We start from the raw sequence: 25427 nt of genomic DNA, 5'->3' as shown, positions 1-25427 counted from the left end.
ATAGGTATTACAAAGCCACCTATTGGTATGGATGATCCAAATTTGGCCGTAGAAAAATTGTTAAACGAGATCAAGCTATGCATAGAATTGGCAAAAACAAAGAAAAAGGCTAAAAAACACACTGGTAGAAAAAACTAGATAACTGATGCAATAGTGAGGTCGTGTGAAACTAAAGAGTTTTTATATAATTTATGGCAACTAGATGTGCAGAACGATTAACTAAAAACACAATATAAAACTTATGCAAAAATTTTAGATAAGTTAATTACCGACGCTATAATAAATTAAAATATGAATCAAATCTTACTCAAAATAATTAAAATAACCCAAAAAAACTTCGGGAAATAATTAATATGAAAATCGTGAAAGTTAAAAAATGCAATGATGCCATAAATTGCATGAAAATAAATAATCAAAAAATTACTGATAAATTCCAGATAGCGCAGAATATGAATACTTTCTTTTGTGATATAGGTAGAAATCTAAGTGCTAATATCGTTAAACCAGTAAATACTGGACTTAAGCTGCCTGCCATGAATTCTATCTCTATTTTTCTAAAGCTAACAAGTACAGTAGAAATAATAAGTAAAATCAATGCACTGAAATTAAAAAATAGAGGAGTTAATAAAATAAATACAAAGACCTTGAAACTGCTATGTAAACACATTACAGGTCCTCTGTAGCCCATATTTTTAATAAGTGTATTAAGAACTCGATATGGCCAGATTCTTTAAAAAGGGCCGAAGAAGTGCCAGTCTATAAATCAAGAAAGAAACATAAAATCACGAATTATCGATCGATCTCTCTCATATCCAATGTTGCAAAGATTTTTGAGCGAATTATATATAATAGAATTCATGATTTTGTAGAACAGAGCAATATAATCTCGAAGCAACAATTTGGTTTTATGAGGAAGATTGGTACGAAAGATGCTCTAAAGTACATAACTAATGCACTCTATAATAATGTTGATAAGAGTAAGACTACGATTATAACTTTCCTTAGCGAAAGCTTTCGATACTGTTGACCATAACATACTACTAGAAAAGCTTTATTGCATTGGAATTAGAGGCCAAGCGTTGGATCTCTTTTCCAGATATTTGAGCGACAGATACAAAGTAGTCAAAACACAAGGAACGATCTTGGGACCGGTACTTTTTATCCTATACATAAATGATTTCTTGAGGGAGATCCCCCTCGAGGCTATAATTTCGTATGTAGATGATACTGCAATTATAGCCACAGGTAAAAATTGGATAGAAGCCCAAGATACCATGAACAATTTTCGAAGTGTGATATCGGAGTGGTTGGCATTAAATAAGTTGTCATTAAATGTAGGAAAGACTGTTTGTATGACTTTTGGAAGCAGTATCGGAAGTGTATCAGCTCAAGTAAACATTAAAATTCTCGACAAAAATATAACTAGGGTAGAACATTTTAAATATCTAGGAATTGTTTTTGATAGCAACCTAAGGTGGGAAAATCAAATGAAACATACAATCGGGAAGACAAAATATCTAGTATATATTTTTTACAAAATTTCAAAAACCATGCCTACAGAAACTCTCAGAATGATCTATTATGCTTTTTTCCATATTATCATTAGCTTGCAACGAGTTGAGCACCGCGGCTAACTCGTAGCCGTATGAGTACCGCTGCGCCGCGACGAAACGGGGTAGATTCGCACGCACGAAGAAAAACACGTGCGAATTCGGGAATAAGAGCGAGAGGGATAGAGAGAGAGTGAGCGCGCGGGCTCATCCTTCGGGTGCGCGCTCCCTGCTTAGCGGTCCAGCAACGTCTAGTCCTGCAGTCTGTCCGGGATCAGGGGCATCGGTGACGAGAACGAGAAGGTTTGTGTGACGCGCAGTGACTGTGATTGAGTGCATGAGAGTGTATATCACCCGCGCGAGCGTGATCCGGCGCGTGCGACCTTCACGGCGATATAATCAGGCGAGCGCGATTATTCCAGCGTTGCGGCGAGGCCCAAATTTGTAGGCAACTTGCGTATTATTTTTGTTATCTTACATTTGTAAACTCATGGTTTTGACGCGCTAGTGAAATATAACTTACATTTCATATTTTACGTGCTTTTTCGTCAATTCTAAACCTTACTCGTTTACTTCCGATTCCTGTTCCTTCCTGCGAATACCGCCGCCTCCGCGGGCGTTATTTGTTAGTACTCGTCTAACGCAGTTAAGCAGCCGAGTACGCGCCAGGCGGCGTGTAGACCCAGCAAAACAGAAGCAGCTAAAACAGCTGCATGCAACAGAGATGTTTTGCGGGCGTAGAGGAGTCCTCCACCGCATCGAGGGAACGCGATCCAGTCGTTTAATGCGTTATTCGTTGATCGAATTTACACCCTGTTACATTGGCGCCCAGTTCGTGGGTTACTTAGGAAGGAACATGCAAATATTGTAATTTTCGCGATTTTCGGCGCGAGCGAGAAACCGTTGCGAGTTTCAAAAGGTCGCGCGAGCGACGTAAACACGAGCATCCCTGTGTTGTTTTCGTCGCCCTCTAATCAGGCGGATATGAGCGGCGTTCGAATTTATTCGTGCGGCGTATACGAATAATTCGAACGTAATTCTCACAAGAAGTCTGTGAATAATAATCGAAGATTTTTGTTGTCAGGCCGAGAACAGATATCTACCGATATTATCACACGACGTAATTAAACGACTCGGAGCAGCGAAACTTGAAGCTGACACTAGTATCGCATGCTCTCCACTTTAAAGCACTCTCATTAGGATAGAGAGTACCATAATTATTTTTTGTGACGTCTTGTGTGAAAGCAGAGCGTATATGTAAAATTGTAAGTTGTTTAATTATTAACAATTAAACAGCAAAAGGCAGCAAAGCGGCAACACAAACGCGTGTAGCCGCAAAGTATAGTCCACGCGCGCTATAGTGGAGCGAAGCACGCAGCGGTGCGAGTGTGTGAGAGAGAGTGCGAGCGCTTGCGGCGCTACATAGAGGCAACGAGGGCGACGAGCGCGAGGTATATAGTCACTTCCACGAGAAAACACGGAACAGTATACGCCCAGTTTTCAGCCTAGAAGACCTCAAGATTTATCAAGAAGAGAACACACTCGACTCGCAGATCGAGATATACGCGTAATTTTGCGAAAAATATTTTCGTCCATTTTCGGTTTTTTTTTTCGGGTGTATGAGTGCGTATATGCTTGTAGCACAAACTGTGCATTGCAAGTGGGAGCATAGCGGTGCTACAAGTGCGCGCGCCAGAAGCAATTCGTGCTTAGCTGGCGTAATTAAAATTTTTTTTACGGATTTTGCTCCGATTATACGAATTTGATTTTATGTTTTATTCGATTTCGCGTAATAATCTACGTCACAGCGACGCGCTTAGGTGTGCAAGTGTGTGAGTAGGAAGGTTGTATTTTTGCCGCTTACGTTGTGGCAACATAAATACAATCTAGGGACTATCTGGAGTGAGTGCGTAGAATAGAGAGCTGCCACGTCGTTGTTGCGCAATCGCGAAATGTCGTTTAGACGCAGAAGATACACCAACATGGCGAAGAAGGTCGTTAAAAATTGGTGTTTGGGCATCGACGAAGAAGAGATGGATGATGATGATGAGAGTATGCAGTTAAAGCCAGACGGCAAGCGATTAGATCGCGTTGCTAGGCTGAACAGATGGCTCCTCGGAGAGTATACCGAGTCAGATTTTAGAGAGAGCCTGGACGCCTCGACAGTAATGGCGCGAGTGAAGAATGCTGGACAGCATCCTGCCTAAATCCAACCGTACGATCAGACGGACGCAGGTGATTGAGCACAGGATAGACGTTGGATCGGCTAGGTTGATAAAACAGAAGTATTATCCCGTGTCGCCAAAAATGGAGGAGAAGATGTATCAACAATTACGAGAGTTACTTGCTGCGGGAATCATCGAACCCTCTGACAGTGCTTGGTCAAGCCTGGTAGTGATGGTGCGCAAAGCAAATGGGCAATATCGTTTTTGCGTCGATTTCCGGAAAGTTAATGAGCTGTCAAAGCCTGACACATATCCATTACCCAACATGGATTATATCCTTCGTAAACTGCAGAAAGCGAAGTACATATCGACGTTGGACCTTAGCAGCGCGTACCATCAAATACCGTTGAAACCGGAGGCGAGACCTCTGACGGCCTTTACAGTTCATGGGCTAGGTTTATTCCAATTCACGCGTATGCCGTTTGGTTTATCCTACGCTGGAGCGACCTTCCAGCGAATGATCGATGAAGAGATCAGCCCAGAACTCCAGCCATACGCGTACTCGTACCTCGATGATATAATCATCGCGACAGAGATGTTCGAAGAGCATTTCGAGTACTTAGAGAAAGTGCTCCAGCAAGTGAACACGGATTGACGATCAACCGGGACAAAAGTGTCTTTTGCCGAGAAAAGGTGAAGTACCTCGGCGTCCTGGTTAATCACGATGGTTTCGGCCAGATACAGAGAAGATAGCGCCCATGGTGGCGTATGCAGCGCCGAAAAACCTGAAACAGCTGAGACGTTTCTTAGGAATGGCGTCGTGGTATCGCAAATTCTTGCAAGAATTCACGACCGTCGCTGAACCGCTTCATCGCCTGACGAAGAAAGGCAGAAAATACGAGTGGGGGACGGAACAGCAAGGCGCTTTCCAACAAGTGAAAGCGCTGATAGCGTCTGCACCGATTCTTCATCGCCCAGATTTCGAATCACAGTTCGTGTTGCAGACGGACGCCAGTGACACCGGTCTTGGCGCGGAACTTTTCCAAGTAATCAACGGAGAAGAGCGGGTTTTGGAATTGGCTAGCTGCAATGTCGAAAGCCGAGATAAACCACAGTGTCACAGAGAGAATGTCTCGCTGTCATCTGGGCTATACGGGAGTTCAGATCGTATATTGAGGGATTTTAATAAGGTCGTCACGGACCGCAGTACTTTGCGGTGCCTATGCAATTTGCATAATCCCACCAGACGCCTAGCAAGATGGGCGCTAGAAAGGCAAGGCCACTTCTACACTGTGGATCATAGAAAAGGCCTGCTAAATGCCGTACTAGACGCATTGTCGCGTCTGTACGAAGAAGACGCAGTACCAGTCGAGGCAGTCGGATGGGCAAGCGAAACCCAGGACGAATGGTACTGCGAAAAGGTCCGTGAGATACAGCTGCATCCGAGCAAAGATCCGCCGTATAAGATGTACGGCGGGCAGCTGTACTACTTCTGCCAAGATGAGAAATTGCCAGCGTCTGTAAATGACGATACGGCATGGAAAATCGTCGTGTTAAAAGAAAAGCGAGCAGAGATCTTGCGAGAGTGTTACGACGAGCCATCAGCCGGTCACCAAGGGCATGAGAAAACTTGTGCGCGCGTCGCAATGTACTATTACTGGCCCAGTATGTACACCGTCGTCACTGAGTATGTTCGACGATGCTTCGTTTGTCAGCAATGCAAAGTCGAGCAGCGCTCGCCAAGCGGCCTGATGGGAAAACGAGTGATTACTCGGCTATCGCAGATCATAGCAGGAGAGGTCATGGGGCCAAAACCAAAGACCGCCCGAGGAAACGAATACATTCTCATATTATAAGACTTGTCCACCCGCTGGATAGAGTGTATTCCGATTAAGCGGGCGAACGCGAAGACAATCCCGCAGCATCTCAGAGAGCGGGTCTTCTTGCGATAAGGTGCGCCAGAGGTATTCCTGTCGGACAATGTCACCGAGTTCAAAAATAGTCATTGATCAATACCTCAGGGAACAAGGCGTGATACACGAGTTGACGAAAAAAGAAAGCTAAGTGCTAAGGACTTAGCAGCGGCTTTTTGCAGAGGTCAAAGGTCTTGATTTATTGCTGGGTTCATCCTTACTAGTTTTTCCTAAAACATCTTGGCAACTTCTTGCTTCTTCTTTAAAAGAACTTCTCATCGACATTGATACTCGGTAATCTGCCCTTGGCATCTTGTTGGTCACATATTTCAAAAGAACACTAAATGCTGCACTTTTTATAAAAAATTCTGTTGTAAATAGTTGCACGCTCCTTTTTGCAACCTTCCCGACGATATAAATCGCCGAAGGATGCAATTTTTCTCTGTCATCTTTTCTACTAAAAGCTTTGTACACTGCTCCTATCCTGCAAATCTGCTTGGCTTGACTTGGCTTGTTTTCTCACTTGCACGGCGTCTCTTTCTCTCCACGATCAACATCGTGGCGACATCTGCTGCATTGTGGAAGAACTTTCAAGGCGTCTTCACACTATTCAAGGTCGGTACTTTAACGCTCTCTCCACTAACGCTCCATCTAGCCGTAAGAGTCACAACACTTACTCTTTCACTTCGTCGATAACTAATCATCCTCCTACAAATATCTGCTTCTCCGACTGCTAGTAAGTTATCGACGAAAAATGAGTGCAAACGGCGAGAAGAGTGTAGAAGTAAGTGCCTTTTTAACCATACAGCAGCTGTAAACAACTGATACAGCACAAAGACCCCAAAAAGTGTGAATTTTGTGGTCTGTACTACCACGTCCAGTGCCAAAACACCACCAACATCAAGTTTATCGTGGTGAACGACAGGCAGATTATACAACAACAGCAGTCGGTGAATAAGAAGACGAGATCGGCACCACCATCAGCCAACACATCGAGAAATCCCTCACCAACCCGCTCGGCCGGAGAACACCTACGCTGTCCATTGAGTCCGCTTTGAGGGACATTCGCGGATCTCTCGACGATATACGTAATGCTCAAACGCAGGCCCTCAATGCAGCAGGACAACGGCAGCACTGTGCCCAACACTGCGGCGATTTGCAGTCTACGCAGTGAATTGGCTGAGGTCAAGAGGTGCCAGGAGCAGACCTCGAACAGTGTGGTCGTTGTTACGGGCTTATACTATACACGTGAAACCTCGCTGCACCTCCTCGCTTTCTCAGTTATGAACGCGCTTGACCCCACGGTTCTCAGAAGAGACGCAGCATCCGCCAGGACCATGGGGAGGCTTGATGCTACAAACAGCTCCACCAGGGGTGGCGGCAGACTGCCACCACTAGCCGTCACCCTATCTTCAAGTGCGCCAAAGCCCGGAAACGCAAGCTACACTCTAGCAAATTGGACGCTACCTTGCTGGAGGAGGCTAAAGCTCTGAGTTCTGACCATCAAGGGCTCATAAACATCAATGAGCTGCTCCCCTCAGTCGTCCATAAGCTGCGTACAAGGGCTAGGCTAGAGTCCAAGAGGAGGCAGGGCTGCCGAACTTTCGTCAGAGATTGGAGACTCTACATGCGCTGCAAGGATGACAGCGAGCGTGCTACCATCATCACGACCGACGCCGAGCTGGAGCCTTTTTTTAACCCGGTTTCCGCTCGCTGCCAACATCGTCCAATAATGAGGCTACAATACACACACATCATTCCACCACACCCATCATCAAGCTCTTCTGCCACGTTTTCATCCAGTTCTAAGGTATCACTTTCCGAAGGTCTACGAGTCTATCATCTTAATGCGAACTCGCTTACGGGTCACATTGAGATGATCAGGCTTTTCTTATCCACTCGCTATCCATTCCACGTAATAGCTGTTACTGAGACCTGGTTGAGCGACAAGGTAACGTCCATCCCTTCACTAGACGACTACCTACTGTATAGACGAGACAGAAACGGAGGAGGTGTGGCCCTCTACATACATAAATCACTGTCAGTTAGCTTTATTTCATCATCTGATGGTGAATGGTCTGACAAGCCAGATCTAAATATCTCTTCTGTGAGGTATCGGCAAAGGGAGTCTCTCCTACCTTCGTGGGGGTTGTGTATCGTCCACCTCATACTCCATTCTTCCAAGGCTCTAACTTCATAGACCAGCTAACAACCCACATGCACAACTATTCCACGAAGGTCATAATAGGAGACTTCAACTCTGACCAACTTTCTTCATCTAAAGATGCCAAGTTCATCAAGGCCTTCATTGATGAAAACTCCCTTTCATCTGTTCCCTATGGTGCCACGCACCACAAACAAGGTTCTGATACATGGCTTAACTTGTGTCTAATCGACGAGCAGTATCGCCTGCTGTCATACTGGAAGACAAACTCACCTTTCATCAACGGACATGACCTTATCACGTCCACTCTTGACGTACAGATTCCACGATACGTACCTAACACATACTCTTACAGAGAATTTAAACGAATCAGCGCCGAGAAGCTAAGGGACTTTCTTAGCACATGTGACTGGTCATCTCTCACTACGTCACCACTCGACGAAAGCATATCTACACTTAACGCTAACTTCACTAACGCCATCAATCATCTCGCCCCATTACGGACTGTGATACCAAGAACACAGCGTCACCCGTGGTTCACCAAGGCTCTTTGTGACCTTGTATCTGAGAGAAATAGACTTTACAGGCGTTTCAGATACTCCAGGATCAATTCGGATCTCCGCGTATATAGACTAGCTAGAGACAGTGCTCACAAACAAGTCGAGGAAGCCAGGCTGAATTATTACTATTCACGCCTGTCAACCTGGACTGATGTTGCCGAGATCTGGAGAGAGCTGGAGAAACTTGAAATTTCTGCCACCAAAGCCCCTTCACCATCTCGCTTTAGCACAGATGAACTCAACAAACATTTCAGCTCGATCTACAATGATCCGTTAGCTCCTGCTGTTGAGAATTACCTTCTCACCCTGGAAAGTCTTAACCTCCCGGAGCATTTCGAGTTCAGCACCATAACGGAATCGCATGTGCTGGCTGCAGTATCGCACTTCGACACTCAGATCAGGGGAAACGACGGAATCGCTCAGGTTGTCATCTCAAAAGCATTGCCAATTCTCGCTCCCCTACTGAGTCATATTTTCAACCTGTCTTTGAGCGAAACCTGTTTCCCATATGCCTGGAAATTGTCGCTTGTGCGTGCACTCAACAAAGTCAGTTCAGCAACAGCCCTGACTGACTACCGTCTGATTTCACTTCTCTGCTTTCTCTCCAAGGCCCTGGAGTGGCTGGTGCACAGGCAAGTCTCACAATACCTTGAATCAAGGCTCTTACTAGACAACTTTCAACAGGCTTCCGCACTAGCCACAGCACTCAGTCTGGCCTAATTAAGCTGACTGATGATGTCAGGGTCGGGATAAACAAAAAGAAAGTGACACTTCTCCTTCTCTTTGACTTTAGCAAGGCGTTTGACACTGTATGTCACGTCCGGCTCCTGAGAAAGCTATCCACCTTCGGCTTCTCCAAGCAGGTCATCTGCTGGTTTGCCTCTTATCTCACTGGGAGAGAACAGGCCGTCGTTGGTGACAATAGCGAGCTTTCCTCTTCGCGGCGTCTTAACATCGGCGTCCCGCAGGTCTCCGTCTTAGGTCCCTTGCTGTTCGCATTGTACATCAACAACATCGGTTTCTGCCTCGATTCCGATGTTTCCCATCTTATCTATGCGAATGACTTGCAAATTTACAGTCAATGCCACCTCGAGGAGCTCGATTCTTTATCAAACAAGATGAGTGCTAATGCCGAGAGGATAATGGGCTGGGCTGCGCAAAACATGCTTAAACTTAATGTTAATAAAACCAAAGCAATTGTCCTGGGCTCCTCTTACTACATAAATTTACTTCCCTTAACAGTATCACTTTCATTGATGTCGGGGGTGTCCAGGTCATCTTTGAATCCTCTGTGCGTAATCTGGGATTGGTGCTTGACTCTAAACTAACGTGGAAGGAGCACGTTACACAAGTGTGTAAGCGTGCTCACTCGCTAATGTACAGGCTCTACTTTTTCAGAAAGAGTACCAATCTCAGGTTGCGCAAGCATCTTGTGCAAGCGCTCTTATTTCCGATCATCGACTACTGTTCTCTTGTATACTGTGACCTGACGCAGGAACTTGACTTAAACCTACAGAGGCTCGTGAATACAGGAATTCGGTACATCTATGGTGTAAGGAGAGATGAGCACATCTCCCCGTACAGGCGGGAGCTGCAGTGGCTAACCACTGCCGGACGCAGGAAGTACTTTAGAGCTTGTTTCCTACGTAAAATGTTTAACTCGGTACTGGCCTTTTTTGACTTTCGCGTCACACTCCGGCCTGTGAGAGGTGAGGTGACACCTCTGGAAATACCTGCTTTCGCGACGGAGACGCTGAGGAACTCGTTCACTATTGCCACACTCTCACACTATACACACTCTAAACATACCTCAATCTATTGTTATTTCTCTTCTTATTTTGTAATGCTGTAAACTTATGTAAATCTCTCTCTCTCTCTCTCTCTCTCTACTATATCAATGCTCTACCTTCTACTGCTAACACCTATATAAATATAGGGGGGGCCCAGGTCAACTTTGAATCATCTGTGCGCAACCTGGGGCTGGTTCTTGACTCAAAACTTACGTGGAAAGAGCACGTTACACAAACTTGTAAACGTGCTCACTCTTTAATGTATCGGCTATATTTCTTTCGGAAGAGCACTAGCCTCAGGTTGCGCCAACATTTGGTGCAAGCACTCCTATTTCCCCTCATCGACTACTGCTCACTTGTTTACTGCGACCTGACTCAAGAGCTTGACTTAAAACTGCAGAGGCTTGTCAATACGGGAATCCGATACATCTATGGTGTAAAGAGGGACGAGCACATCTCCCCTTACAGGCGTGAGTTGCAATGGCTCACCACCGCCGGACGTAGGAAGTACTTCATGGCCTGTTTTCTTAGAAAAATTTTCAACACCTCAATACCAGCTTATCTACTAGCCTATTTTGACTTCCACGTCGCACTCAGGCCTGTCAGGGGCGAGGTGACTCCACTGGACATCCCGTCCTTCAAGACGGAGACGCTGAGGAATTCATTTTTCATCAGCGCCTCCTACCTCTGGAACAGCCTTCCATCTCAACTTCGCGACACACTATCCATATCACACTTCAAACAAGCAGCTAAAAATTATTTCTTTAATTTGGAAAACACATAAACATCGCACAAACATACATACATTCTCTTCCATCTCATGTCATCTCTCAACATCACACACACCTTATACTATATACCCTTACACAAATTTTATTTATTCCTTTATCATAATACACTATATTTGTTATATGTACAACAAAAGGTACAAAAATAAAGAGCAATTAATCTAATCTAATCTAATCTCTCTCTCTCTCTCTCTCTCTCTCTCTCTCTCTCTCTCTCTCTCTCTCTCATTCTCGTTCTCTCAAGTTGCTCTCTACATAGACTGTGCCGCACCATAAGTAAAAACTTAAACTTAAATTTTCCAAAAATATAGATTAAAATCCCTGCATTTGTACCAAAGTTACAAGTGTCCCCCTAAAATATTAGCCCAAAAGAACCACTCGTTTATTTGAAATCCTACGGACAGTGAAGAAATTCACAAAACATTACACCGAGTGCCAAAATAGGTATGTAGAGGTCATTCACGTTTTAGCACAGTAAAATTGTGGGTTTTATTACCTAGTATCAATTAAAAATAAATTAAAATATTTACTTCGATTTTGTAATTTTTCCTTGTTAATCTTTTTTTCACGGTCTAAAAGTATTGTGTCTCCTTAAGTAGTTGGTTTGCGAGTATTTTTTCTTGAAGATTGGAGCACTTAGACAGTCGTGCAATGTCATTTTATTCTACAATTTTACTATTTTTTGTAGACATTAAACATTTTCCAGTTAAATTAAACGATTTCAAAAAAACTTAATTTCAGGTATGTTTTGATTATTGTCACTATTATATGAATAGTATCGTAAACGTGCAAACAGATTCATCTGTCCCAAGGTTTTTACCTTTAAAGAAAGGTTTTCTAGGAATTTCATACATTTTTACGAGACTATAATTTAACTAATAAAATAGGATGAATTTAAGAAATTGATATTGAGAAACTAAAAAGAGCATAAGAAAAGATTTGACATCCAAACTGAAACAGAGAGGTACACCTAGGCCCCGTTATCGGGTACCCTAGACACCTGGAGACGATCCCAGTACGTGGAGGACACCTGGATGCGAAAAACGACGGAGCGCTGCACCTGAATCCCGACATCGGTCACCCTAGACACCTAGACACGGCCCCGGAACGTGGAGGACAAATGGATGCAAAAAAACTATGGAGCGCTGCACCCGGGCCCCGTCTAGGCTACCCTATTTGCAAGTTAAGGCAAAAGTGGCACACCTGGCGGATACATTCGGAAGCTCTGAAAGTTATACCAAAACAAGTGATCATAACCTCGCAATGATACAGTCATTTCTTTGATCTGACCCCACTGTTGGTGTAAATCAGTACATCCTAATATTTCTATAGAATCTTTTGTGGTCCTAATCATAAATATTAAATCAATATTTATTATTCATATATTAGTCTTCGAAAAGGTATGTGTGTGTGTATATATATATATATATATATATATATATATATATATATATATATATATATATATATACATATGAACCTATTTAAAATTAACAGTACTCCTACAATGTGTTTACATTTATTACTGTTTCAAAATATTTGTCAGTTTGTGGATATTGCTTGATTCCACAATGTCCACATAATAATATGTGATTAGAATTAACAATTCTGCTTCCGTTTTCAAAAGATCTCGTACCCCCATTAATATAGGACATTAATTCAAAAATGTCTAGTATATAAACCATTACGCTACATAATATTTTAGTTCTTAACTTCTATTTCTTTTAACTAGTAAAATCATGTTCAAACCTGCCTCTAAAGATTACGTGATAAGGTATAACTTTCAGAGCCGATGATAGCACCCTTTTTCGGCGCCTTAATTTGCGAATAGACAGCGTCCCGGTATATGGAGGACATCTGCATGAACAGAACTACAAAGTGTACTTCTTACGCGAATTAGAACCGTTGTCTAAATGGATATTTTACACAGCGCATACGAAAACATGTATTGTATGTATATCTATTTATGTTCTATATATATATATATATATATATATATATAGAACATAAATAGATAGATAAATAGATAGAACATATATATATATATATATATATATATATATATATATATATATATATATATATATATATATATATATATATATATATATATATATATATATATATATATATATATATATTGTTTGACCTATACTAGGCCTGCTAGCACTGATCTAATCAGAGGTAGACGAGAAACAGGTGCATATGTTTCCATTAATTTATAATGGTTTTGATCTTTGAAACCCTTTATCACAAGTTGAGCTTTGTACTTATTGTCATTATTCAATCCAACTTTTGTTTTTAGAACCCGTCTTGAGTCAATTATGTTAGGTCTTCTTCCTCCTTGAATCACAGATCTGTCGACAAGTGTCCAGACTTTGTTCTTCTCCATTGAGTCTAATTCGCTCCTAATAGCCTTTTGCCATTCAAGCTTGTTTTTCGTACTCATGGCTTCTCTGTAGGAATTCGGATCATTCTCCACACTTGCTATGAACGCATTCAGTTCATCGTTTTCCAGCAAGTTTAATTCGGATCCAAGTACCTGTGACTCTGATGGACATTCGACTTCTTTTACTTTTCTTGGGCGACCTCTTCGCTGTTTTTCTCCCTCCGTTTCAGAGATCAAAACTTCATCATCTTCATCGAATTTAACAAACCATGTTTCTCTATTTATTTCTTCCATTAGATTAGCCCAATCCTTAATGCTCTTTTTATTGTATTTGTCTCCAAACACGAGCTTTTCATTGAATCGAACATCTCTGCTTTCGTAGTATTTTCCTTCTTCTGGTTTCAAAAATAAATATCCAGTTGGTTTGTAGCCTATCAATACTACTCGTTTTCCCAGCTGAACAAACTTAGGTCCTGTTTTCCTTTGTACTTTGATATAAGCTATACAACCAAAACGCTTTAGTTGTTCCAGGTTGAGCTTGAAGTCTGGTTTGAACATTTGTAAGGGCGGTACCATTTCATTCGAGCTATGAGGCGTCCTATTATAGAAATAGACGGCTGCATTCAGGGCAAGGTCCCACATATTCTCAGGTAGGCATGTATCGTATATTAAAGCTCTCGTGAGTTTTTGGATGGTCTGATTAAAACGTTCAGCCACTCCATTATGCTCAGATGTATCTGGGCTAGCTAAATATAGCTCTGCTTCGAACTTATCTAGAACTTCCTGTGTATACCCTCCTGTAAATTCTGTACCCTGATCACATCTAAGTTAACAGAACTTAGCGTTAGATCCTAATAAATTTCTCGAGCTTTTAATGAAAGATTCAAGGCAATAACCCGTTTCGCTTTTCTGTTTCATTGGATACGCCATCGCAAGTCGTGAATAATCATCGATTAGCTCACTATCTTACTTACAATAATTTCCTAAATCTTTACACAGCTTGCCATGATGACCTCCAATTCCATGGCACAGCACTTCCATTCGACTCTTGTTGCGATCAGTACTCTCACCCCAGTGGTCTGAATAGAATGCTTGAGGATGTCAACAACTTCAAATTCACTAGTATTTCATTCAATACTTCAGTCAATATAATAGAAATTCCGTTTATTAACAAATTGTTATGGCGCTGCGTCAGCCACAGGCCCATTCCCGACAAGTATCTTCGTCTGCGCGAAATGGACCTATCAGCTGTCACTGTCTCTAAGAAAACTTTCGACTTACTCTCGGACAGTTTTGCAATAAACAAACTCACGTTGGGCAGCACTCCAGGTGGGTGCGACGAATTTCTAACAATAGCCAACTTAGAATCACTGAACTTTGTAAATAACAAAAATTTATCGCTTAAGTTTTTAACCAGAGAAAAATGCAGTTCTCTGCGTTCTCTATCGTTTAACAACTGCCAAGAAGTGCCTATCGAACGTCTGTTCGACTTCGTAAAAAACAATACACACCTTGCAGAATTAAATTTCTCAGATTCTCAAGGTAGAAAGAGACACACAGTCGATCTTATTATGTCAATTTTCTCACCGTCCAATGTCACTGAAGCATTTAACTTCAATTATTCAGCTTGTAAAGTATTCCGTACTGAGATCATTCCTCGAGTAGTATTCTTGCGTACGAATGCTCTCAGGACACTCAATCTCGAAAACAACGACTATTTCAAAGGTTTTGTTACAGACATCATAGACAATGCGCCAAACCTAGTCGAGTTGAACTTATTAGGATTGGACTTCAATTATCCGTTACTTCTTTCAAATTTACCTCAATTACGGTCGATCCGGATAAATTACAACTACCATATTGTAAATGCACTCATCAGTGCTGGTCCTAAACAAACCTTTGAATAAACAATACGTGGGGAAAGAAAAGAACTCGAGTAATCAACCTAGCTAACTTAGCTGGAGTGATTCACGCCTGCGAACAAATAGATTTTAAGTTTGTTAACTGTCGAATCAATGTTCCGACGCATGTTCGCCAAGATCTCGCTACACACGGCGTTAGTCTACGAGCGTTAGACAATACTGTCTCTTTACTAAAGACTTTGTAAATACTTTAAGTTCATATTAATAAGTTCATACCGCGAGTTGTTACCATTAGAATTTACACAATCGTTATATTGTATTCTCAGATTCTAATATCTTTAGTTTTAATCATAACTTCTGTAAACGCTCTCCAGCTACTGACACTTCGCAATCACAAAAAAATGTTGTAATCTCTCTCCGTCATAATTTCATTGATCAAAATAATAAAAATACTTTTAGTTTTTTTTTTCCTTTTCGGGGGAGTACTGTAGGTGCCCCACGTAAGGTGGCAGCACCTCCCGACTGCGGAGAGAGAGAGAGAGAGAGAGAGCAGCCATGGTGCGAGCGAGCGCCGACGCCGAGCAGAGTTCCGCAGACCACGGTAAAAGTCGGTTGAGCTGGAGAGAGAGAGAGGAGAGAATAAAGTGATTGTTCAGGAGAAGAGTGTTCAATCTCTGGCCTAGCCTAGACGTCCTCTTCCCACATATATATATATATATATATATATATATATATATATATATATATATATATATATATATATACATATATATAAATATATATATATACAGGGTGGACCATTTTAATCTATTATGGGAAATATCTCAGATTTATGGTTGGATATAGAAAAATGTTTTAGACAAAAGTTGTAGAGGTCAAGGGGGTCAACTTTTGGTACCAACAACTTTGACCTTGAACTTGTTTTTGAAGGTCATTTGAAGGTCAAGATCATTTTTTTAATTAGGTAGACCTACTTTTGACTCCGGATTTGAAAAATGCAGAAAATTCTACGTTCAAAATGATATTTTGAACAAGGTCACGGAAGGTCATATGAAGGTCAAATTTACGAAAATTGTTAAATAATGTGTGTTAGCTCGGAATAACGGTTGGAAACATCAAAATGTTTATAAAACGTTGTCAAGGGTGGAGAGTTTCACTTTCTGGTTGCAATAACCTTGACCTTGAATTTGGTTCTCAAGGTTATGTCAAGCTCAAAGTGATTTTTCAAGCGAGAACCCCTGCTTTTGATCTCCGATTTGGTAAAAATAAGAGAATGCCAGATGGAAATGCTAATCAAGGTATAAAATGGTTGATTACCCCCCAAATGAAATTGTGGACATGATTATGATTTTATGAGATTGCCGAGGTGTTTTAACAGTTCTCGCTGTCGTTCACCTTAATCCTCATATTAGTTCTCGAGAAATTGATAGACAACATGGAATACCAAAATCAACAGTTCTTAGGATCCTCAAAGCCCAAAGGTATCATGCTTACCACATCACATTAATTCAAGAACTAACGCTTCGGCATCCAGAGTTGTTCACATTTGTTATGTTTTCAGATGAAGCAACTTTTACAAACACGGGAATTAAACAGACATAACTGTCATTACTGGTCAGATGTGAATCCACTTTGGCACAGAACAGTTGATAATCAACATCCTTGGAGTTTAAACGTTTGGTGTGGAATTGTAAATGGATATGTAATTGGTCCTTATTTTTTTAACGGTAATGTCAACCAACACAATTTTTTGGAATTTTTGAGTGACCATTTACCTCGCTTGTTTGAATATGTCGATTTAGAGACCAGGCAAAGAATGTGACCCAAACCAATGGATTGGACGTGGAGGTCCAGTTGCATGGCCTCCTAACTCGCCTGACCTATCTTCACCTGACAATTTTCAATTTTACCTTTGGGGATATTTGAAAAACACTTGTTACGAACAGCAACCAACGACACGAGAAGACATGATGGAACGCATACGAACAGATTGTGCAGAAATTCCAAGAAATGTCTTGCTTTCCACGGTAAGACATTTTTTGAGAAGAAGTCAACTTTGTATCGACGCAAACGGTCGTCAGTTTGAGCACATACTCAATGGTTAGAAGTGAGAGGCAAGGGGACTCACGTTAAACAATCACCCCAGTGAGAGGCAAGGGGAACTCACTGTAATAAAGCACCCCAAAGGAAACATAATCCTATTACGTCCACGTTGTTGTTTCTGGGTAACGCTAAAAATAGGAAGTAAAAAGCTTTGAGAAAGTTATAGGTACTTGGATAATTTTCTATCTTTTAAAAAATGTAAAATACCAAGTGAGAAAGATTTGTCTTAAAAAAATAAATGGATTTCATGTAATTTTTTTATATTTTAGGCTAATTTTACCTCAAAATTAGACAGATGTTCAAGGTCTTTGATGTCTTTTGACCTTCAAATATTTATTTTTAACTTTTGAAGTGCACAGTAAATTGGCCTTGACACGACCTTACCATGACCTTGATTAGCATTTCCAACTGGCATTCTCTTATTTTTACCAAATCGGAGATCAAAAGCAGGGGTTCTCGCTTGAAAAATCACTTTGAGCTTGACATAACCTTGAGAACCAAATTCAAGGTCAAGGTTATTGCAACCAGAAAGTGAAACTCTCCACCCTTGACAACATTTTTTAAAAACATTTTGATTTTTCCAACCGTTATTCCGAGCAAACACACATTATTTAACAATTTTCGTAAATTTGACCTTCATATGACCTTCCGTGACCTTGTTCAAAATATCATTTTGAACGTAGAATTTTCTGCATTTTTCAAATCCGGAGTCAAAAGTAGGTCTACCTAATTAAAAAAATGATCTTGACCTTCAAATGACCTTCAAAAACAAGTTCAAGGTCAAAGTTGTTGGTACCAAAAGTTGACCCCCTTGACCTCTACAACTTTTGTCTAAAACATTTTTCTGTATCCAACCATAAATCTGAGATATTTCCCATAATAGATTAAAATGGTCCACCCTGTATATAGGGGACATGGGAGAAGAAAATCGGAGAAAAAAGATGAAAATGAATCTGCCGCGCGAAAAATTCAAACAGCTGCAGATTGTTAACTATTGAATATTTTTTCACTGGACTTTTTTGATGTGAGAGATAATAGTATATTGTGTACCAAGGGCGTAAAGTGTGCTTTTTTAGGCAGTACGAGTCAAGATGAGTTAGCCCGAGCCGAAGGTGAGGGCGTTTACGAGCAGCAGACGAGTACTGCAATGAATTTATAGTGTAGTAATGAATTGAGTAGCGGGCACAAAAGTAATTTTGCGCCCGCTGCTGCATTTTTCCGCCCACCGGTCGGAAAACGACTACTTTTGTCCCTAATTTCAGGTTAAAAAACGCGAAAATCGTGCATGTGTTACAAAAAATTAATATCTGTTAGATATGTTTCAAGAATTGACATGTACTTCGAAAGAGCGAGATGTAACCGATCTCACTGTATGTGTATAGACGGAAGCGATTTGAATGTATGCTGAGAAATTGTGCTCAAAATGACAAGATATGTTAAAGCGCATGCGCGTCATCATATGCGAGCCTTCACGCCGCAAGTTGACGGGGCACTTAAGTTTTGGAAACCGAACAACGCAATACCCTCCAATCAGCCAACTATTTTCCAATAAGTTTTTCGCGTCGATTTTTAGGGAACGAGGCAACACCCAAACGAGAGAAAGATGTGTGTGTAAGCAGTGTGAGAATCCAGGTAGCAATTTCGTACCCAGTTGCGAAATGATTAGCCATTCCGCCGGTATCACTTTCTGTCGCGAAAGACTTCACGAATCAAGTCGGAATACAGAGTGCGTGTTAAATGCCGAAAAGCATGAAGCAAATAACAGCTGGGTTGTTTGAGCCAGTTCGTTGGCCGTTTATCAAGTATATAATTGTTAAATCTCTTCGCGAGCATATGTGAAAATAAATGTACAAATCTTTTCCCGTCTTTCCCGTGACCTGGCGGCAGAAATAAATACGGCCGTAATCAAGGGAATCAGTTTAACGTCAAAGGTTTTGAGCAGAGAATAACCACAACAATACATCTCCTAGAAAAAGCTTTGTAATAATAAAATTTTCAGCTTCATCAATTAGTTAGAAATTCATTCTGAGGTTTTTCAAGTTCAAATAACGTGTTTTTAGAAAATGTCTGAATGCATGTGTGGTGTGTGGATGCGTGTGTCTTTTTGTTATGTTGCGTAGGCAGAGCAAAAGTGGCCCTCCGATACCGGATCCTCACAGGCATAATCGTTAAACAATACTCCCGTGGGACCCGTTAATTAGCCTAGTTGGCTTCTCCTTCGAAGTTTGACATTTCCATACATCCCCCATCCACCGAAGTGATAAGGGGTTCAGGATCAAACTTGTTTTCTTCTTTCTGCATCTTCCAGTTGTCAACTTCCAACAGCATCGACCGATCGTTTACTTCCTGCAGCATCGTCAAGTCGTATACTTCGTGCAGCTGCGACCGGTCACCCTCTGGACAGATTTAAACCCGACACCTACGTTCCTCTGCAGCGGGCAGGGAAACAAGAGCTTAACTCTGACCTACGTTTCTTACTGCCTCCCTTATGTAAAAAAGCAAAGCATTTTGCAGTAAGTAATGTTTAATTTATGTTATACTTACTTTATGTTAGATCCAGCAGATTGATACACCTAGGATAAAAGAAGTCGACGTTTGACTACTCAAAACACAAATTAATGTGTATTAGTTTGCTACTTGGCTATTTTTAATACGTATCATGTAGTGTAAGCACTGTTGTGAATCAATTTTACGAAACTGATTACAAATAAAAATAAAGTTGGATTGCCATATACACATGTTATACACCATTATTGCAAAACATTTTGTTCATTAAATTAATAATAAAGTATTTTAGACTTTCATGGCATCTATAATAAATTTGTTCAAAGATTATAGCTTAAAAAAAAAATAATTGTATCGAAACACAAAAATAGGGACGACCATGTATCCTATTTTTATAATGATAAAAAAAATATATAAATTAGTATAGTTTTTAAAACATTGTGCTAAACGTATTATTAAATAAATCTAATAACTTGTAATAAATATATCATTGTCTACTTACCATAATAATTTTTGGCTCGATTCGAATGTTTTTAACTCTTGTCGCATATTGTAAGGTATTTATAGTTTCACTAATATTGGAAGTTGTCGGAGAAATGCATGCTATCTGCAACCAAATATTTTTATTTTAATCATAAGAATACTTTTCAGACACGATCGTCAAGCAGGGAAGCGCCTTATAATTACGTGCATGAATAATTTTTGAAGTGCGATATCTTTCACAATTTTTGACAATTTGTGACACAATCAGACAGATTGGGCATACTTTCATTAGAGTACTTCTTTTCTTTTAATTTTATCGTCTGCGCATTTTACCAAAGCAAGTATGTATTTTTAATTCAAAGGAGGCAGCCTAAGTCAGAGTTTTCGGACCATAACGTCTAGATTTTAAAAGTTGTTATACTTAGTATTACAAACAAAAAAGTTTCTCAAAGTTCCCCTTAAAATTAAGTCGTTTCTAAAATAATAGTTTTTGAAGTAGCAAAGTTTATAGATTGTTAATACTAATTTAGCTTATAAGCACTATTTCAAGCGATTGATATCTTTGTTGCTATGCGTTTCACGAGATATATTCTATTTATCAGATACATCACATTATTTTCGCAAATTTCCGTCGCTTGAATTCACACTCTCAAAAATATGCATGGCGGTCGAAAAATTGCTATACGGTTGCGCTATAGAATCGAATGTGTGTCAATGTTGACCTGACGAAATGCTAAATAGGTACCTCGTAACATAGTAAGCGAGTAGCACCTTAAATGCTTTCGATTTCAGTAATTTTCAGAAAAACAATTGTTTGTAAATTTTCGGGACAATTTTGTAATAAACAAAAGCTTTGACAAGCCTTGTACATGCTCAGGCAGGCAGTTCGAAATTTGCATCGGTTTCGTCTGCACCAGTACGACCATTGGTGTTTCGTACGGCACCAGTCCGTCAATTGGATTCTTTTAAGTTGTAACGGGGCAAATCGACAGCTTACCGTGCGGCCGCGAAGATGCGGCACGTCACCTCCAGGAGGTTAATTTCGCGGTCAGCGATCCCTCGGTGATGGCCAGGCGATAGCAAGCGGACGTTAGCTGCTGGTGCAGAACTATCATCCGTGCGTTGGCCTGCCGAATGCTCGGTACAAATGCGTGGTGCGCCCGGAGCACCACGCTTTCCTTCGCGTATCCGTGGGTGATCGGTCAGTCAGGAAAATCGGGAAATGAGCAAAAGAATAAGCACTCGCGTGTAGGTTTAACAAAGCCAAAGTATATTGTCAAGATTCTAATAGTGGATACAAAATGAAATGATCTTATAAATGCGACGTTAGCGCGCACGATTTCGAGAAGGACGTGCGTGGTGTCTCAGGCGAAGCCGGGCCGATGATTCGGTGGCGACGAATCTCGGCCTTCGACAACTTCGTCCCGGATATCTAGGCAGTTCCCCTACTTACTCGGACGCTGGCCGAAACGCTTCGCTGCTCGTCCTCCAGGTACACGAAGCTCGGGACACACACTTATGCACCGGTGCGGGTCAGCGATTCGCATAATCTTGACGGTTTTCACGTAGTGTTTTGATGTTACTCCGGCCGAAGCGTAAACGAGTCTGAACCGCGCTCGGTCCTCGCGGCCTGTCAGCGCCGCCACTGACGTCGTCTGCTGTACTCTAAATCCTAATCGCGCGACATACGAGCGCGCGAGGTCTAAAATCGCAGCGCTCGTTACAAAGTATAGATCGTCAAATTTATTAATAATATCCAGTGCTGTATTTTTTTCACTTACGAACTTTAATTGATCATTTGAAATACGGCAATAAATATAATTCATTGCTTTTAGATTTTTCTCATCCCACTCTGTTTGTCATTCGTCACCATTCTTTTCTCTTATTGCAGGCTCGTCGCATTTTTTCGACTTTAAAAATAATAGTATTTTCTTCTTTCAAATCTACGAGTATGTCATTGTGTCTGTTTCTGAGCTTGTTTCTTGATTTTCTGGACTTCTTTCTTCTATTTGTTGCTTCGTAGTTTCGTTGATTTGAAGATTTTCTTTCTTCGCGTTTCCCAAATCTGCTTCTGCTTTGTTATCTTGGCGTTGGTTTTCTAATGCGTTTTCTATTATAATCTTGGTTGCCTTTCTTAGATCGTCTAATTATAATAATTCATAAATACTCTTCTTGTTATAACCCGTTAAAATTTTAATTAATTCTTCTCTGGTGCTGACTTTGCTTTATCTTTTTCTTTAGTACTTTTACATATTTTTCTCAATTCATTAATGGGCACTAAACTTAGCACTGAATCTAATTTAAAGTTGCACGAATATTCAAATAATTCGTCTTTTGCAACTGTATGCACTCATGCTACACTTTTTCCTTTTAAATACCAATATTTTGTCTCAACACTCATTAATAAGCTTTCCTGTATGCTTACTTGAACTCTTCTTTAAAAATCTATTTCTTCTAGATAGCCACGGATCTCTTCTTTGTAACCACAGATCTTTTCTTACAACCACGCTCTGCTACTATGTTAAAATATGTTTAAAATATTATTTATTGATGCAGATATAAGCACCGATACATGATTCTTTATGATGAATACATTCCAACTAACTCACTCGACTTAAACTCGGCTTTTATATCCACTCTTCATTTGGCGCAGTTTTACAATTCAGCATTTTCTGTTGCTCAGTTCATCGCACTGCTTAGCTGTGCCATTCTTTCCTGTGTATTGCATTGCTTAGTCGAAATACGTTTGACAAAATAAATTTAATTTTCAACAGATGGAACGGCTAATAATGACCGTTTTCAGCGCAAAGCATGCGGCGTATGTCGGCGATGCTAGCGTCCGAGGCGGCGAGGCTGCTGCTGTTGTTGCGATGGCAGTATTGAGCCTCTGTAAACCTCTCCGTGGTGACCGTAGACATGGCATCACCACGCTGGCGATGTTGCCGATGATGACGTCGCTGGCGTGTTATTGTCGTTGTTGACGATGACGCGAAGATGATAATATTGGTATCAGGTGTTGTTAACGCTGACGCGCGGCGCGCGAAATGACGCTTCGCAAGGTCAAGATAAAATGAGCAATTTGGCTTTTGCAAGAGGATTCGCCTGATGATAACACCGGCACACAAAATAAAAAAAGTTGTCTGCTCGAGAAATCAGACCTATCTATCTTTATATTTTTCGGGTCGCTGAATTCGAATATAAGGTCAGTTAGGCCCCATCACGTCAGGGTCAAGGTCATTTGGAGGTCAAATTAAGAAGAAAAGGTTTAAAAAAATTAAAATGCCATATATTTATGTTTTTTTGGTCGCTGAATCCAAATCCGGAATCAGTTTGGCCCCATCTCGTCAGGTTCAAGGTCAGTTCAAGGTCAAACTGAGAAGAAATGATTAAAAGAAATAAAAATGCCATACATTTATGTTTTTTCGGTCGCTGAATCCGAATCTGGGCTCAGTTTTACCCGATCACGTCAGGTTCAAGGTCAGATCGAGGTCAAATTGGGAAGTAACGGTTAAAAAAATTAAAATGCTATATATTCATGTTTTTTTGGTCGCTGAATCCAAATCCGGAATCAGTTTGGCCCAATCACGTCAGGGTCAAGGTCAGTTCAAGGTCAATCTGATAAGAAAGAGTTTAAACCGATTAAAATGTCATATCAAAACTTTCCAAAAATGGAAAAAGATACCGAAAAATTGTAAAAAATCTTATTTAATCACATAATATCTTCCTTATGTACAGAGAAAAGACCTATGCAATGGGTTTCTTTTTCTCTTTTTGTTATTTGTTTTAATGTCTCTCTTCAGTGTCCAGCAAAAATCTGCCATCATGTTGAGATTCCATCTTCCTTGGTATCGATTCTCCATTACACTTATATCTTAATGAAATCGTTCTCCCTGTTCTTCACTGACATCTCCTAGATTAAGAGGGAAGTAATCAAGATGGGAATGTAAGAAATGCATTTTATAACTCATCAAGCAACCCAAATTTTTGAAATTCTCCAATATTTGTTCAACTAGTTCCTGATAGTTCTCACTATTTTATTTCCTAAAAAGTACTCACGAACAGTTTTAAAACTTTGCCATGCAGCTTTTTCTGTGTCGTTTATTTTTGTGATAAATGTTTCGTCTTCAAATAGAGTACAAATTTGAAGACCATCAAAAATACCTTCTTTTAATTTAGCTTCACTTATTGCGGGAAACTTTTCTCCCAAATACTGGAAACAATCGCCATCTTTATCCAGAGCTTTGACGAACTGCTTCATGAGGCCAAGTTTGATATGAAGTGGTGGTAGCAGATAGTTTGATGGTTCAATCAATGGCGTACGTATAATGTTCCTCGATTCTGGTTCAAAATGTGTTCTAGTTGGCCATACTTTCTTAACGTATTGATTTACCCTGTCTCTACTATCCCATAAACACAAGAAGCAGGGACTTTTAGTAAAACCTGATTGTTGATCATGGTTGCAATTTTAAGATCACCACAAATTTTCCATTGATGTTCCAATTACTTTATTTTTTCCAATACAATTTCTAAATTTTCATAAGTCTCTTTCAGCTTAGTCGAGTGAGCTATGGGAATGGATGCAAACCTGTTTCCGTTATGAAGCAGAACAGCTTTCAGACTTCGTTTTGACGAATCAATAAAAATTCCCCATTCCTCGTCTTTATACGTATTCGGTTTTATTGCATCGACTAAACCTTTAACATCTATACAATAACCAACGAATTATCTTCATCGTTCGTAAAAAAATTCCTAAATTCTTTTTCTCTATCTCGATAAAAAGAGGCCGTTGTTCCTTTTGCTAACAGATTTTTCGTTTTAAGAACTGACGCTAGATATTCTCCTTCATCTTTAGGTAATCGAATCTTTCAATATTGTTAAGATTATCGTTATTTTTGTGCGTCAATTCGTTGCACTCTTCGCCATTTGCGGATGTTCTACAGGACAGCTAAGTTGCAATTTTGAAAAATGAGTCGGTAAAGCTGCGCTATTTTCCGTGGCTCACAGCATCGTAAAAGACGTGAATCGCGGCAAAATAATTGGCACGTAACCATGCGTTTCATGCATAGACATTAGCTTCTTGTACACCTGCATCTAACAACACTATTCGCTTGAAGATTGCTAGCGATGCGAAGCACTACAGTACGCAAAGACTCCT

The sequence above is a fragment of the Nasonia vitripennis genome (assembly GCF_009193385.2).
Source record: "Nasonia vitripennis strain AsymCx chromosome 3 unlocalized genomic scaffold, Nvit_psr_1.1 chr3_random0014, whole genome shotgun sequence".
Taxonomy (NCBI): domain Eukaryota; kingdom Metazoa; phylum Arthropoda; class Insecta; order Hymenoptera; family Pteromalidae; genus Nasonia; species Nasonia vitripennis.
The sequence above is the reverse complement of the archived record's forward strand: the minus strand, read 5'-3'. Positions refer to the sequence as shown.